Genomic DNA, 16,748 nt, shown 5'->3' with positions numbered 1-16,748 from the left:
AAATCAAGGCAATTTATTACAAAACCCAGCCAGAATCATATTGAATGGGGGAAAAATTGGAAGCATTCTCACTAAGATCTAGAACCAGACAAGGATGCCCACTCTCACCATTGCTATTCAATATAGTCCTAGAAATTTCAGTCAGAGCCATTGGGGAAAAAAGAAATCAAAAGGATACAAATTGGAAAAGAGGAGTCCAACTATCCCTATTTGCAGATGACATGATTCTATATATATGGGAACCAAAAGACTCCACTAAGAGACTATTGGAACTCATAAAAGAGTTTGGTAAAGTGGCAGGAGATAAAATTAACACACAAATATCAATAGGCTTTGTATACACAGACAATGCCATGGCTGAGGAAGAACTTTAAAGAAATCCCATTCACAATAACTGCAAAAACAACTAAAAACCTTGGTATAAATTTAACTAAGAGGTCAAAGACCTCTATAATGAAAATTACAAAACATTAAAGAAAGATATAGAGCACAAAAAAAAAAAAAAAAAAAAAAAACAGAAAAATCCTCCATGTTCATGGATTGAAAGAATTAATATCATCAAAATGTCCATACTACCAAAAGCAATTTACAGATTTAATATGATCTCAATCAAATACCAACAACATCATTCTCAGATCTAGAAAAAACTATGCTAAAATTCATATGGAAACACAAGAGACTCCAAATAGTTTTAAAAATCTTACACAACAAAAACAAAGCCAGAGTCATCACAATACCAGATTTCAAGACATACTCATAGGGCACTTATAAGCAGAACAGCCTGATACTGGCACAAAAAAATAGATGTGTAGACCAGTAAAACAGAATGGAAACTCCGGAAATCAATCCACATGTCTACAACCAACTTATCTTTGACAAGGAGCTAAAACAAATCCCTGGAGCAAGAACAGTCTCTTAAACAAATGGTTTTGGGAAAACAGGATCTACATGTGCGGAAGTATGAAACAAGACCCCTACCTTATACCTTACACAAAAACCCACAGAAAGGACCTAAATATACAACCCAATACCATCAAATTACTAGAAAACATTGGGGAAACTCTGCAAGACACTGGCATAGGCAAAGACTTCTAAAAAAAAAAAAAAAAAAAAAAAAAAAAAAAAAAAAAAAAAACGAGAAGCCAAAATTGACAAATGGGATTTCATCAAGCTGCGAAGCTTCTGCACTGCAAATAAAACACTCAGCAAAGTGAAGAGACAACTGACAGAATGGGAGAAAATATTTGCAAACTATGAACCTGATAAAGGATTAATATCCAGAATCTATAAAGAACTCAAGAAACTGAACAACAACAAAACAAGCAATCCAGTTAAGAAATGGGTAAAGGACTTGAACAGCCATTTTTCAAAAGAAGAAATTCAGGGATGATGAGGTGGCTCACTTAGTTAATCCTCCACCTGCAACACCGGCATCCCATGTGGGCACCGGGTTCTAGTTCTGGCTTCTTCTCTTCCAGTCCAGCTCTTTGCTGTGACCCAGGAAGGCAGTGCAGGATGGCCCAGGTGTTTGAGCCCCTGCACCCACATGGGAGACCAGGAAGAAGCACCTTGCTCCTGGCTTCGGATCGGCCATTTGGGGGGTGAACCAATGGAAGGAAGACCTTTCTCTCTGTCATTCTCTCAATGTCTAACTCTATCTGTCAAATAAATTTAAAAAAATAAAATAAAACAGAAAAAAAAGATGCAAAAAAAGAAGAAATTCAAATGGCCAACAGACACATGAAAAAAATGCTCAGGACCACTAGCCATCAGGGAACTGAAAATCAAAACCACAATGCAGTTTCACCTCACCCCAGTTAGAATGGCTCTCATACAGAAATCAACAAACAATAAATTCTGGTGAGGACGTGGGGAAATGGTACCCTAATGCATTGTTAGTGGGAAGGTAAACTGGTGCAGCCATTGTGGAAGATAATATGGAGAAACCTCAGAAATCTGAATACAGACCTACCATATGACCCAGCTGTCCCACTCCTGGGAATTTACCCAAGGGAAATGAAATTAGCATATGAAAAAGTTTTCTGTACCCCATGTTCATTGCAGCTCAGTTCATAATAGCTAAGATATAGAAACAACCAGATGTCCATCAGCTGATGACTAGATAAAGAAAATGTGTTATATATAATATGGAATACTACTCAGTGGTAAAAAAAAATGAAATCTTGTCTTTTGCAATAAAATGGATGCAACTAGAAACTATTATACTAGTAAAATAAGCCAGTCCCAAAAAAACAAATACCATATGTTTTCCCTGATCTGTAGCAACTAATAGAGTACCTAAAATGCAATGTATAAGAGTAAAATCGACATTTTGAGTTTTGATGCTTGTTTATGGCCCTTGTCTCTACTGTTGAGGAATGGTGTTTTCTTCTTCATACTATTTGTTGAACTCTTAACTTAGTGTAGAGTTAATCTAATGAGCATAAACTTAAAATAGATCTTTGTAAAAATTAAGAGTGGGTATAGGAGAGGAAGTAGGAAGAAGGGTGGGAGTGTGGACGGAAGGGAGGGTGAGGTGGGAAGTATCACTATGTTTTTAAATCTGTGTATATGAAATACATGAAATTGGAATACCTTAAAAAATTTTAAAAAAAGAAAAGGCATTACAACTGATACTACACAAATACAAAAGGATCATAGGAAACTATTGTATACACCTACAGACCAAAAAATTAAAAATACAGAATATATGGATAAATTCCTGGACACATACTTGCTATGAACAGACAGATTATCAGTAATAAGACTGAAAAGCCGAGGACCTGATGATGTCCTGGCTGAGTTCTACAAAACATTTAAGGGAGAATTAATACTAACACTTCTCAAACTACTTCAAAAATGTAAAGAGAAGGGAATTCTTCCAAATTCATTCTATGAGGCCAGCATTACTCTGAGTCTAAACACAGACAAGGACACAACAACAACAAAGATAGAAAATGATATCCATGATGCACGTAGATGCAAACACCTCTATCAAACACAAAAAATAGCAAAGAGAATTCAACAGCACATTAAAAAGATTATGATTAATTTGGATTCATCCAGGGATGCAAGGATAGTAAGCCATTGCAAATCAATAAACATGATACATCACATTAACAGAATCAGGAATAGAAACAGTATGATCATTTCAATAAACACAGAAAACGCATTTGCTAAAATTCAAACACCTGGCGGCTCCGACGACCAACTCTCCACAGCCACCAACGTGAGCAGCTATACGCGCTCCAAGTCGCCTTCACGGGAGCTTGGCAGCCAGGTAAGAAACCAGTGCCTCTTCTCATTGTAATAAGAAAAGTTGCATTGAAGGAAAGAGTTGCCGGGTCACCCCTCCCCCAGCCCCCCCCCCCCCCCCAGCTCCAAGGAGCATGGCCTGGAGAAACACTTCCTGGCTTAGGAGTGAGAGCTGAATCCCAGTGCCAGGCCCACTGTGGAAATACTCAGTCAGACTGAGGGCTCCTGCCCCGGACCCCTAACCTGTACCTGTGGAGTGACTATTTGGAGCTTCCAGAGGCAGCCCTGCCTCACTTGTGTGAAGAGGCCAGGAGAGGGAGCTTGGGACTGCATCGAAGAGCAAAGAGCTGGGCCTGCAGAGCTAAGACCCGGCTCCTGATAAAGCCCAGAGCCCTCTGCTCCCCAGCTGGTGCTCAGACTGACGTGCTAGTGCTTCCCAGAGTCCGGCGGAGCTCCACTTCAGTGGAATTGGACTCATCTGGCAGGTGACACGGCCAGCCTCTGGTAGGCTGGGCAGACATCTGGGGCTTTGTAGGTGTCTGTGGTGGTGTGAAACAAGAGTGATCAACCAGAGGCCACTCTCAGTGACCAGAGGGCTGCCTTTATCACTCCTCTCCAAACCTGGACAGACAGCAGGTGCCATCGGACTATGTCTCTGGGACTCAGTGCTGGGCTAGTAAAGCCCAACGTTGGGTAAATCAAACTGGTTTCCAGCCCAAAACAAGTGCCTGTAGATGGAGTGTTTGATCTGGCCCCCAAAAACCACCAGAGACCTGTGCCCTGGCCAGACTGACTGGTTTTGTGTATGTCATCACCAGTGTCTTGTAGGCCTGATGTACAGCACCAACATTGCAAACCAAGAGGGCCTGCTGACTCTGACACCCGACTGTGACCCCCCCCCCCCAGAGCTTTCCTGGGTATCTGAGGGCTGCTTCTATCACCCCTTCTAAAAGCTTCGGCAGGCAGTATGGAATCACAGGATTGTTTGGGGGCTCAGTACAAGGTAGATAAAATCCAGAATTGAGCAGATCCCAGGCATATGTATCCATGAGCCAAGGCCTGAAGACAGACCCTGTAAACCTGCTTCAATGTCTACGAAGTTCCGTGGTCCCAGCTGAGCAGTCTGATATCCTAGCCAACATTACCAGTGGCTGACAGTGTGGGATCAGGCTCTGAGCCCACTTCAGCAGTAGACAGAGCATAGGTGAGCTTTAGTCCAATCCCCAGGCTGCACTGGTCTTAGTGGGCTGAAGGCTCTGGATGCGATCCAGCATCATGGCCTTTATGGACACAGGACAAAGAGTCTGAGACTACCACAGGTCCAGGAAGAGGCTTCAGGGACAGACTACTTCTTTTTAGACACTTCCCCAGTTCATACTGAACAATACATCAACTGCAAATTTGAAACATATTTGACTTTGGGGTTTATTGTCAGATCAAATCATTAAAACATATTAATCAGGGGGCTGGCACTGTGGGGCAGTTGGTTAAGCTTCTACCTGTAGCACCAGCGTTCCACATGGGCAAGGGTTTGAGTCCCAGCTGCTCCATTTCCAATCCAGCTCCCTGCTAATGTGCCTGAGAAAGCAGTGGAGATGGCCCAAGTTTTGGGGCCCCTGTACCTGCATGTAAGACTTGGATGAACCTCCTGGATCTAAGCTTCAGCCTGGCACAGCCCCTGTCATTGTAGCCATTTGGGGAGTGAACCACCAGATGGAAGCCCTCTCTCTGTCTCTCCCTCTCTCTATATAACTCTGCCTTTCAAATAAATAAAATAAATCTTTAAAAAGAAAAAAAAGACATATTTCCAGTGGACCTGGAGTACCCAGTGGACCACAAGTACCCCTAGGTTTAGAGAAAATAAAAGAATGCTTATATTTCCAGAAAGACAGCCACAAATGAAGCCAGATTACTATCATTAATACTTCAATGAGCACACAACGTTGTAAAAAAACAAACATCAGGAACTTCTGGGAGCCACAACCTTCACCTGAAGAACAAAGTAAGGTGCCAGAGACCAACCACAGGAACTGGAATCTCCAAATGTTCAGATGAAAATTTCAAAATAGCTGCTTTAAGAAAACTCATTGAAATTCAAGAGAATTCAGAGAAACAACTCAACATTTTAAAAGAGAGATCTGACAGAGACGGAAATAAGTACACAAAATCAAGCAGAAATCCATGAACTGAAAACTACATTAAGTGAAATTAAATACAGGATAGAAGGCATAAGTAACAGAATAGATGGAACAGAAGAATCAGTGAAATCAAAGATAGGCTATTTGACAATACACAGTTGAAAGAAAAATAAAAACAGAAAAAAATAGAATCAAGGGATTAGTTTTGTGGCACAGCGGGTAAAGCCACTGCCTGCAACACTGGCATCCCATATCACAGTGTTGGCTTGAGTCCTGGCTGCTCCACTTCCAATCTAGCTCCCTGCTGATACACCTGGGAATGCTGCAAAAGATGATCCAAGTGCATGGACCACTGCCACCTATGTGGGAGATCCAAAGAGAGTTTCTACCTCCTGGTTGCAACTTGGCCCAGCCCCAGTTGTTGCAGCCATTTGGCAAGTGAAATAAAAATAAATCTTAGAAACAAAGCAATAATCAAGGGAAAAATTAAAGCTTATAGGAAATATATGATTGCATGAGAAAAGCAAGTATTTGAGTTACTGGGATTCAAGAGGGACTTGAGTATACCAAAGAGGTAGAAAGCAGAGACTGGCGTTGTGGTACAGTGGGTTAAGATGTCAATTGCAAAGTCATCATCCCATGTTGAAGTGCCAACTACTCCTTTGAACCAGCTTCCTGGTTATGTACTTGGCAATGCAGTGGAATTTGGTTCAAGCACTGCCACCCATGTAGGAGAACAGGATGGAGTTCCTGGCTCCTTACTTTAACCTGGCTCAGACTTAGTTTTTAGTGCCATCTGGGGAATGAACCAGTGAATGGATTATTTCACTTTCTGTGTGTGTGTGTGTGTGTGTGTGTGTGTGTCCCTCCTTTCTTTCTCTGCCTTTTTAATAAATAAGTAAATATTTTTAAAGGGGGATGAATGTAGAAAGCATATTCAAACCAGCGCCACGGCTCACTAGGCTAATCCTCCACCTTGCGGCGCCGGCACACCGGGTTCTAGTCCCGGTCGGGGTGCCGGATTCTGTCCCGGTTGCCCCTCTTCCAGGCCATCTCTCTGCTGTGGCCCGGGAAGGCAGTGGAGGATGGCCCAAGTGCTTGGGTGTGGGGAGCAACTCGGACTAGACTGTTACTGGAATTAAGACTTATTCTATGCATCTGCTCTCCCACAATATGGCACTGAGAAGGGAGTAACAACTTCTACGCAGCTGCCTCTCGCCAACTTGAGTGATGACCTGCAGGAGCTGATCCTGCTCCTGATTGGAGGAGAGCAGCGTACTTGGCGTGTGGGTAGCAGAGTTGGGATTGGTGGAAGAGGACTATAAAGGAGGAGAGAGACAACATGCACCAGGAACATCTAAGGGGAACACCTGAGGAACATCTGAGCAGCCCCCGAGAGAGCCGGACGGCGGTGTGCCGCTCCCCCGCGGAAGTGGGGAAAGTGGCAGGGGGAACCGCCCTTCCACGGAGGTGGAAGGGTGGGCAGCCAACCCGGGAAGAACCAGCAGCAAACCCGGGGAGGGCCGAGCAGACAAAAGAACAGCGCAGGGTCCTGTGTCGTTCCTCCACGAAGAGGGGGAGCGACACTTGGGCCCTGCACCCCATGGGAGACCAGGATAAGTACCTGGCTCCTGCCATCGGATCAGCACAGTGCGCCGGCCACGGCGGCCATTGGAGGGTGAACCAACGGCAAAGGAAGATCTTTCTCTCTGTCTCTCTCTCACTGTCCACTCTGTCAAAAAAAAAAAAAAAAAAAAAGCATATTCAAATAGGTAATGACAGAAAACTCCCCAAACCTAGAGAAAGCTACAACTATCCTGGTACAGGAAGATCAAAGATCACAAGTCAGATTGAGATTAAAGGCAACCAAGTCTACCCTAAGACCTATTGAAGTAAAGCTCTCCAACATTAAAGAGGATTTTCATGGCTGCAAGAGAAAGATAAATAAATAAATAAAATATAAAGAAGCCACAATTCACCAGACAGCAAACCTCTGAACAGAAACCTTACAGTCCAGGAGGGAATGGGGTGATATTTTACAGTACTGAAGGAAAAAGAATTCCCAGCCAAGAATACTGTATCCAGCCAAGCTATTCTTCAAATCCGAAAGAGAGATAAAGACATTCCCAGACAAACAAAAGCTGAAAGAATTTATCACCACCAGACCTGTGTTAAAGGAAATGCTAAAGGGAGTCTTCAAACCAAAAAAAAAAAAAAAAAAAAAAAGAGAGACACAAACAAGTAAAAAGAACATATCAGAATGTAAAACACTCACTGGTCATAGTAACTATACACATTCAGAATGCTCTAATGTTATAAATATGGGGTATAAATGATTAATATCTTCACATTGAAGAAGAAAACATGATAACCTCTACAATAAAATGTTATGAGACAAGCAATATTGAGAGAGCCAAATGTATGATCAAAAATTCAAAATGTGGGGAGGAACTGAACCAAAACATAGAGCTCTTTGTTGGTATTTCTTATCTTTTGGTTTTTATTTCTCCATCTTGATAATCTATGTTAAATTGTTAGAGCCAAAAGTTTTTTTGTAAGCCATGTAGTATCCACAAAGCAAGAATCTAAAACAGAATTACCAAAAATAATAAGCAAGGAAACAAAGCATACAACTAGAGAAAATCATTTCACCACAAATGAAGACAGTAAGACAGGGAAAAAGAAAGGAACTACAATAAAAATACAAAAGAAGTATGAAAGTGGCAGTAGTAAGACCTTACTTATCAATAATTATCTTACCTGTCAATGAACCAAATTTTCCAATTAAAAGACTCAGAGTGACAGAATGGATTAAAAAGCATTATGTGTAAAAATAACACTTATAAATGTATATGCACCAAATATTGGATCACCCAAATACACAAAGCAAATATTTTTATAGAAATCTTTTATTTAATAAATATAAATTTCATAAGTACAACTTTCGGATTATAGTGTTCCTTCCCCCATACCCGCTTTCCAACCCCCAAACTATCCCACCTCCTATCCCTCTCCCATCCCATTCTCCATTAAGATTCATTTTCAATTATCTTTATATATAGAAGATCAACTCTGTACTAAGTAAAGATTTTAACAGTTTGCACCCACACAGACACACAAAGTATAAAGTACCATTTAAGCACTAGTTTTACTGTTAATTCACATAGTACAATCATTAAGGACAGATGTCCTCCAGGGGAGCAAGTGCATAGTGACTCCTGTTGTTGATTTAACAATTGACACTCTTATTTATGACGTCAGTGATCACCCGAGGCTCTTGTCATGAGCTGCCAAGGATATGGAAGCCTTTTGAGTTCACAAACTCCGACCTTATTTAGACAGGGCTATAATGAAAGTGAAGGTTCTCTCATCCATGCAGAGAAAGGTACCTCCTTCTTTGACAGCCCCTTCCTTCCACTGGGTTCTCACTCACAGAGATCTTTCATTTAGGTCATTTTTTGCCAGAGTGTCTTGGCTTTCTATGCCTGAAATGCTCTCATGGGCCTTTTAGCCAGATATGAATGCCTTAAGGACTGATTCTGAGGGCAGAGTGCTATTTAGGGCATCTGTCATTTTATGAGTCTGCTGTGTATCCCACTTCCCATGTTGTATTGTCTCTACTTTTTAATTCTATCAGTTATTATTAGCAGACACGTGGTCTTATTTATGTGATCCCTTTAACACTTAATCCTATCTTTATGATCAGTTATAAACTAAAACTGATCACTTTAACTAGTAAGATGGCATTGGTACCTGCCAACTTAATGCGATTTGGAGTCCCATGGCAAGTCTTTAGCTTCACCTTTAGAGGAAAGTCCCAGGGAACATTTGCTGAACTGTACATCTCTTCCCTCTCTTATTCCCACTCTTATTTATAACAGGGATCAATTTTATTTTTTTTTGACAGAGTTAGTGAGAGAGAGAGAGAGAAAAGTCTTCCTTCTGTTGGTTCACCCCTGCAAATGGCCACCATGGCCGGTGCTGCGCCGATTTGAAGCCAGGAACCAGGTGCTTCCTCCTGGTCTCCCATGCGAGTACAGGGGCCCAAGCACTTGGGCCATCCTCCACTGCCCTCCCAGGCCACAGCAGAGAGCTGGACTGGAAGAGGAGCAACTGGGACTAGAACCTGGAGCCCATATGGGATGCCAGTGCCGCAGGCGGAGGATTAACCAAGTGAGCCTCGGTGCCAACCCAACAGGGATCAATTTTCAATTGGATTCAAACACCTAAGAATAATTCTGTGTTAGGAGTTCAATCAATGGTATTAAGTAGAAAAAGAAAATAGTAAAAAGAATAAAATAGTAAGCTGTTCCTCGACAGTCAGGACAAGGGCTGATAAAGTGATTGCTTCTTATAGTGTCATTTTCACTTCTAAAGATTTCCTCTTAGGTTCTCAGATAATTGTCACAGATCAGGGAGAGCATATGATATTTGTTCCTTTGGGACTGGCTTAATTCACTCAACATGATGTTTTCCAGATTCTTCCATTTTGTTGCAGTTGACCGGATTTCATTTTTTTTTACCACTGTTTAGTATTCCACAGAGTACATATTCCATAATTTCTTTATCTAGTCTCCCGTTGACAGGCATTTAGGTTGATTCCATGTCTTAGCTATTGTGAATTGAGCTGCAATAAACATTGAGGTGCAGACAGCTCTTTTATTTGCCAATTTAATTTCCCTTGGGTAAATTCTGAGGAGAAGGACGGCTGGTTCTTGTGGTAGGGCTATATTCAGATTTCTGAGGTATCTCCAAACTGTCTTCCATAGCGGCTTTACGAGTTTGCATTCTCACCAACAGTGGGTTAGTGTCCCTTTTTCCCCATATCCTCACAAGCAACTGTTGTTAGTTGATTTCTGTATGTGAGCCATTCTAACCAGGGTGAGGTGAAACCTCATTGTGGTTTTGATTTGCATTTCCCTGATGGCGAGTGATCCTGAACATTTTTTCATGTGTCTGTTGGCCATTTGGATTTCCTCTTTTGAAAAATGTCTGTTTAAGTCCTTAGCCCATCTCTTAAGTGGATTATGTGTTTTTCTGTTGTGAATTTTCTTGATCTCTTTGTAGATTCTGGTTATTAATCCTTTATCAGTTGCATAGTTTGCAAATAATTTCTCCCATTCCATCGGTTGCCTCTTCACTTTCCTGACTGTTTCTTTTGCAGTACAGAAACTTCTCAATTTGATGTAATCCCTATTGTTAATTTTGGCTTTGGCTGCCTGTGCCTCTTGGGTCTTTTCCAAGAAGTCTTTGCCTGTGCCAATATCTTGCAGGGTTTCTTCAATGTTCTCTAATAATTTGTAAGTGTCGGGTTGTAAATTTAGATCTTTAATCCATGTTGAGTGGATTTTTGTGTAAGGTGTAAGGTAGGAGTCTTGCTCATACTTCTGTACATGGAAATCCAGTTTTCCCAGTATCATTTGTTGGATAGGCTGACCTTGCTCCAGGAATTAGTTTTAGCTCCTTGATAAAAATATAAGTTGGTTGTAGATGTTTGGACTGATTTCTGGTGTTTCTATTCTGTTCCATTGGTCTATACATCTGTTTTTGTACCAGGACCAGACAAAGCAAATATTAATAAATCCAAAGAAAGAGATGGACTCCAATATAATAATAGTAGGGAACTTTAATACCAACATTTATAAATGGATAGATTAGGCCAGCATTGTAGCATAGTAGGCTAAGCCTCCCTCTATGGTGCCAGCATCCCATATGGGTGCAGTTTTGTGTCCTGGTTCTTCTGCTTCTGACCCCTGTTATTGGGCTGAGAAAGCAGTGGAAGATGGCCCAAGTGTTTAAGCTCCTGCACCTGTAAGGGGGACCTGAAGAAGCTCCTGGTTCCTGGTTTCAGATAGGCTCAGCTCCAGCTGTTGCAGCCATTTCGGGAGTGAATCAGTAGATGGAAGACCTTTCTATCTGTCTCTCTCTCTTTTTCCATAACTCTCAAATAAATAAAATCTTAAAAATAACTCTCAAATAAATAAAATCTTAAAAAAAATGAAATGGATAGATCATGTAGACAGAAAGTCAACAAAGAACTAGCAGAAATAAACTGCACCATAGATCAATGGACTTAAGACATCTACAGAACTTCCCATCCAACTGCTGCAGAATACTTTCTACTCAACAGCACAAGGAACAGTTTCCAGGATCATATAGTAGGTCACAAAAGAAGTCTCATAAAAATCAGTGTCTTTTTTGATGACAGTGAAAAAAACTAGAAATCAAAAACAAGAAAACCTTTGGATAGTACACAAATACATGGAAATATAATAATTTACTCTTGAACAATCAATGAACCAAGGAAGAAATCAAGAAGGAAATTAAACATCTCGAAATGAATGAAAATGGAAATACAACATGCCAAATGCTATGTGATAAAAGCAAAAGCCATACTAAGAGGGAAGTTTATTGCAATTAACTATCACTGTACCTCAAGGAACTAGGAAAAAAACAAGAACAAATCAAATCCAAAATTGGTGGGAGGGGAGAAATAACAAAACTCAGAGGAAAAATAAATGACAGAGACTTTTAAAAATATAGAAAATCAATTAAATGAAGAGCTGGTTCTTTGAAAAGGTAAACATTTGGCTAAATTAAGAAAAACGGAGAGGATTCAATACAAATACAAAATCAGAGATGAAAATGGAGACATTATGTCTGACACCACAGTAATACAAAGGGTTGTTAGAAATTGCTCTGAACAATTATAGGGCAGCAAATTCAGTAACCTAGAAGAAACGAACAAAATTTGGACACATATACCTTACCAAGATGAATCATGAGAAAATAGAATACCTAAAGAGACCAATGATGAGCAGCAAGGTTGAATCAATTATTAAAAAAAAAATCCATCAGAGAGAAGCCCAGGACCAGCTGACTTCACTGTTGAATTATACCACATTTTTAAAGATGAACACCAATACTTCTCAAATTATTTCAAAAAATAGAAGGGAAGAGAACTCTTCCAAACTCATTCTTTGAGGTCTATATTACCTTGATACCAAAACCAGATAAGGACACATTTTAAAAAGAATAGTACAGGCGCCGCAGCTCACTAGGCTAATCCTCCGCCTGCAGCGCCGGCACCCCAGGTTCTAGTCCTGGTTGGGGCACCAGATTCTGTCCCGGTTGCTTATCTTCCAGTCCAGCTCTCTGCTATGGCCCGGGAAGGCAGCGGAGGATGGCCCAAGTCCTTGGGCCCTGCACCCGCATGGGAGACCAGGAGGAAGCACCTGGCTCCTGGCTTCGGATCAGCACAGTGCGCTGGCTGTAGCAGCCATTTGGGGAGTGAACCAATGGAAGGAAGACCTTTCTCTCTGTCTCTCTCTCTCACTAACTCTGCCTGTCAAAAAAAAAAAAAGAAAAAAAAGAATGGTACACACAAATACCCTGGATGAACATAGATGTAAAAATCCTCAACAAAATACTAGCAAATTGCCTTCAACAACACATTAAAAACATCATGCACCATGATGAAATAGCATTCATCTCAGGGATGGAAGGATGGCTTAAAATATGCAAATCAATAAATCTGATAAGCCACATCAATAGAATGAAGAGTCAAAATGGTACAATCATTTAAATAGATGCAGAAAAGACATCTGATAAGATTCAACATCCATTCATGATAAAAAAAAAAAAAACTCTGACCAAGTTAAATATAGAAGGAATATACCTCAGCATAAAAAAGGCCATATAACAATCCAACAGCTGACATCATATTAAATGCAGAGAAGCTGAAGGCTGTCTCTAAAATCTGGAACAAGAAAAGGATGTCCACTGTTGCAATTTCTATTCAAAATACTACTGGAGGTCTTAGCTATATCAAGACTCTACAAATTGGAAAGGAGTAAATGAAATTGTCACTGTTATCTCTGTCTCTCTCTCTCTCACTGTCCACTCTGCCTGTCAGAAAAAAAAAGAAATTGTCACTGCTGGTAGATGACATGTTCTTATATACAAAAAACCTCCAAGACTCCACCAAAAAGTTATTAGGATAAACAAATTCAGCAAAGTTGTAGAATGCAAAGTCAATGTACAAAAATCAATAGCATTGTTATACACTAATAATGATTTGTCTGAAAAAGATATCAAGAATCTATTCTATTCACAATAGCTACAAAAAACCTGCTAATAAATTTAGCCAAAGCAGTGAAATATCTCCATAGTGAAACTATACATCATTGATGAAAGAAATTGAAGTAATCACAAAGAAATGGAAAGATATCCTGTGCTCATGGATTCAAAAGGATCAAGATAATTAAAATGTGCAAACTACACACAGCAATTTACAAATTCAGTGCAATCTCTATCAATTCCCAAGAACATTTTTACCAAAACAAGAAAAAAAACACTACTAAAATTTGTAGGGAACATCAAAAGACTCCAGATTGCCAAACCAAGCTGGAGCAAAATGAACAAGAGGCTTGACTTTAAAATACGAAGCTACAGCAATTAAAACAGCACGGTATTGCCATAAAAACAGATCCACAGACCAAAGGAACAGATTACAGATCCAAGACGTGAACTCACAAATCTACATCCAAGTAATCATTGACAAAGATACTAACAATATGCATTAGAAAAAGGATATCTTATTAATAAATTGTGCTGGGAAAACTGGATATTGCACATAGAAGAATGAAACTAAATCCTTCACATCACGTACAAAAATCAACTCAAAATGGATTAAATACCCAAATGTGAGACCTGAAACTATTAGAAAAGACAAAGGTAAAACACTTCAGAACATTGGATTTGACAAGAATTTTCTAGGTTAGACTCCAGAAACTTAGGAAATAAAATTTAAAAAAAAAAGATAAATGGGATTTCATCAACCAAAGAGCTATTACACGGCAAAGGAGAACAATCAACAGATGGAAGATAAAACCTACAACATGGAAGGAAAGATTTACAAGTTATACATCTGTCAAGGGGTTAATATCCAGAATATATAAGGAACACAGACAACTCAATAGCAAAACACAAATGCCCCCTCACAAAAAAACAAATAATTCAATTAAATGTGGGAAGTAGCTCTTTTTTTCCTAATACAACACAACCGGTATTTAATTGTGAAGACACATCACACTTAGATTGAGAAACATTCTACGAACTAGCCACATTACTCAGTTTTGTACCCCTTAATAGAATGACTTCTATTGTACTTGAATTATATAGCAATAAAAAAGATAGATTTAGCTAGGGGCAGTGTCGCTCCCCCTCTTCGTGGAGGAACAACACAAGACCCTGCACTGTTCTTTTGTCTGCTTGGCCCTCCCCGGGTTTGCTGCTGGTTCTTCCCGGGTTGGCTGCCCACCCTTCCACCTCCGTGGAAGGGCGGTTCCCCCTGCCACTTTCCCCACTTCCGCGGGGGAGCGGCACACCGCCGTCCGGCTCTCTCGGGGGCTGCTCAGATGTTCCTCAGGTGTTCCCCTTAGATGTTCCTGGTGCATGTTGTCTCTCTCCTCCTTTATAGTCCTCTTCCACCAATCCCAACTCTGCTACCCACACGCCAAGTACGCTGCTCTCCTCCAATCAGGAGCAGGATCAGCTCCTGCAGGTTATTGGTCAAACTGGAGGCAGCTGTGTAGAAGTTGTTTACTCCTCTCCCAGCGCCATATTGTGGGAGAGCAGATGCATAGAATAAGTCTTAATTCCAGTAACTTAGTCTAGTCCGAGTTGCTCCCCACAGGGCAGCACTGTAGTGTAACAGGTAAAGCCGCCACCCATAGTGCTGGCATCCCATATGTGCACTGGTTCAAGTCCAGGCTGCTCCAATTCTGACCAGCTCTCCTCCATGGCCTGGGAAAGCAGTAGAAAATGGCCTAAGTTCTTGGGCCCCTGCACCCACGCGGGAGACCCAGAAGAAGCTCCGGGCTCCTGGTTTCTGATCAGCCCAGCTCCGGCCGTTGCAGCCATTTGGGTAGTGAACCAGTGGATGGAAAACCTTTCTCTCTGTCTCTCCCTCTCTCTCTCTCTGAAATTCTGCCTCTCAAACAATTAAATTCTTGTTAAAAAGATAGATTTAAACCCTGGGTAAAATTGATAATGGCCTTCCAAAAAGGTGATACTAAAATCTTAAAAACAGCATAGAATGGCATACATTTCACACCACCTTCAACATTTCATGTTATTAATGTTTCAAAATTCTACAAATCTGATGATTAAAATATGGGAAATGTTGGTGAAAGTCTCCCTTACATAAATAGTGAAAGGTACATAGCTGGTCTTCCCTGGTATCTCTTCAGAGGTCAGGCTCTAGGGATTCAGATATGAAAGAAAATCAACTGCTTCCCCAAGTCATGGGCAGTGGGGGACACAGAACAGGACAATTATGACAGAGAGGGATTGAGGGAGGTTCCAGGACTCTGAGTGTTCAAGAGACATAATCATTTAGTGTCAGGTGAAAGAATGAGATTAAGGAAAATTTTCAAGAGAAAAGAAAGCTTTTTTAAAAAAAGATTTATTTATTTGAAAGTTGGAGTTACACAGAGAGAGAAGGAGGGGCAGAGAGAGAGAGAGAGAGAGAGAGAGGTCTTCCATCTACTAGTTCACTCCCCAATTTGCCACAATGGCCAGAGCTGTGCTGATCCAAAGCCAGGAGCCAGGAGATTCTTCCGGGTCTCCCACTTGGGCTTGGGCCATCTTCTACTGCTATCCCAGGCCAAGAAATCCTTAACTAAGCCAAGAAAGAATGTAGCCAAGATCAGTACCTCAAAGAGAAGTCCAACACAATAAAGTGAGTTTGCACAACTGCAAGTAATCAAACCTAGCCGTTAGTTCTGTGCATTATTGAAATCAAAGTGAGCCACAGAAGGGAGAATAACATTAGAAAATTTTGTCTTAGTATGACCTGGAGTATTTTAACTTGAGTTCTTTTTGCTTGTTTTTGTTTTCCACGGGCTTAATGCACCACTAATAAGAACAGATACTACACTTGATCTTAGCCAAAAGGCCGAGAAGTGATCTTAATGCACCACTAACCATAATATTCAACAAGTAAAAAGAAAGACCACCATTTCACAGGTGGGCTTAGAACAAGAATGAAATCACAAGTTGTCTCTTTCATTTATGTATATTTTTGTATTCTATATTAACTACCAAATATTAGAGAAAACATGATATTTACCTATTTTTGGACTGGATTATTTCACTAAGCATAATTGTTTCCAGTTGCATCTATTTTGATTCAAAAGATAGGATTTCATTCTTTTTTAAGGCTGAGTAGTATTCCATTATACACACACACACACCACATTCTCTGTATCCAGTGATCAGTTGATGGACAGTTGGGTTCATTGCATATTTTAGCTATTATGAATTGAGCTACAATAAACATGGGATTACAGA

General features: G+C 40.6%; 1 pseudogene; it reads right to left on the bottom strand.

The window, feature by feature from the left end:
* Window positions 1-16,141: 16,141 nt before the first annotated feature.
* On the bottom strand, window positions 16,142-16,365 carry LOC127484673 (U2 spliceosomal RNA; annotated as a pseudogene).
* Window positions 16,366-16,748: the final 383 nt, after the last annotated feature.

Source organism: Oryctolagus cuniculus, chromosome 20 (assembly GCF_964237555.1).
Source record: "Oryctolagus cuniculus chromosome 20, mOryCun1.1, whole genome shotgun sequence".
NCBI classification, from domain to species: Eukaryota; Metazoa; Chordata; class Mammalia; order Lagomorpha; family Leporidae; genus Oryctolagus; species Oryctolagus cuniculus.
This window is presented reverse-complemented; position numbering and strand designations above follow the sequence as displayed.